The 1,426-nt window shown below is 31.1% G+C and overlaps 2 long non-coding RNA genes across 2 annotated transcripts in view; one reads left to right on the top strand and one right to left on the bottom strand.

Annotated features, from left to right (window-relative positions):
• LOC128247577 (uncharacterized) overlaps positions 1-1,395 on the bottom strand; it is a 19,672-nt gene extending 18,277 nt beyond the window's left edge. The window contains exon 1 of the long non-coding RNA XR_008263909.1: positions 1,049-1,395. This is a non-coding gene — a long non-coding RNA (uncharacterized LOC128247577). The remainder of the gene's footprint in view (positions 1-1,048) is intronic.
• LOC128247578 (uncharacterized) overlaps positions 1-1,426 on the top strand; it is a 183,122-nt gene that overhangs the window by 1,542 nt on the left and 180,154 nt on the right. The gene's annotated exons all lie outside the window — the stretch shown is intronic.

Genomic DNA, 1,426 nt, shown 5'->3' with positions numbered 1-1,426 from the left:
TATATATATACGTATTTAGATATATATGTATATATACATATGTGCATGCATATATATACATATTTACATATATATGTATGTATGCAATATGTATAGTATATATGCTATACATATACAGACGCATACACACAATAATAAAGGGAAGTTTTGTGTAGCCATAGTCAGGCTAAATATTTAACAATTTCACATCACATCACATCGCATGGCACATTGAGTAAATATTGTATGCTTTCGCCTTGTGCCGATGGAAATAGTTTGAAATGATAGCGAGAGCCTTGTAATTAAAAAAAAAATGTGGAGTCTTTTCACGTGCAATGTTTCATGCTGATTCTGCTTGAGAATTAAATTTAGGGTGCAAATTCCTGCAGAATGCTGACTCACTCACTCATTAATTCAGGTGCTCATTAGATCGAAGAAAATAATCCCCACCGTCGTGCCACGAAGATCCATATATATATGCGCTGCGCGGTGTATACATATATGTGTGTATTAATATATATATCTATATATATATATATAATAAAGTAAAGTTGTGGGATACCGTACGAGTGGAAATATATATGAAAGAAGGTTTGAAAATGCAATTTTAAAGATATTTATTCACTTAACCTTTTTTAGAAAAAGATTGTCAAATGTAAAATATAAAGCTTTGTAGTATTAGGTCTTTGAGAATAATGGAAAATGTTAAAAAACAGTTTGAGTATTAAAATACATACATACATTCTTTGATGATAATAAGAGGAATATATTTAAAGTATGAAGCTTTGTATGAGCTTTGTAGTGTTACATACTGATTATCACAAAGGTATTGAAATACATATATACGTTCTCTGATAATAAGACGAAAATGTTAAAAACAGTGTAAGTATGAAAATACATATATGGAAAAATACATATACATATTCTTTGATAATAATAGAAAATGTTAGAAACGGTTTAAGTATCAAAATACATATATACATTCTTTGATAATAATAATAAAATATGTTTGAAACAGTTTACAACATTGTTATAACAAAAAGGATTTGGTAAAATATGTATATATTACCCAGGAAATATATTTAAGAGTTCGCAATAAGTTGAGGAGGAACTGACCTAGCTTTTTTCTATTGTGTGTATTGAGGGAATGTTTGCTGTCTTAAGAGACAATATGACTGGCCAGCTGGGGTGGGGGGAAGGAAGAGTTAAAAAGGATTTTTTGATTTTTGGTTGGTCTGTGAGCTAGTCTGTCATGGTTCACTGGTTTTTGGAACTGGTTCTGTGCACATCTCTATGTATGTGTGTATATATGTGTGTTTGTGTCCGTGTGTGTGTGTGTGTGTGTGTGTGTGTGTGCCGTTTTTATTGGTCCCGGAGTTTATTGTGGAATGTGTATATGAGTATGTGTGTGTTTTATCTATGGTAGGATGGTGTGTGTATATGTGTG

Source organism: Octopus bimaculoides, chromosome 4, assembly GCF_001194135.2.
Source record: "Octopus bimaculoides isolate UCB-OBI-ISO-001 chromosome 4, ASM119413v2, whole genome shotgun sequence".
NCBI classification, from domain to species: domain Eukaryota; kingdom Metazoa; phylum Mollusca; class Cephalopoda; order Octopoda; family Octopodidae; genus Octopus; species Octopus bimaculoides.
Note: the sequence above shows the minus strand (reverse complement) of the source record. Positions and strands in the feature narration are given on the sequence as shown.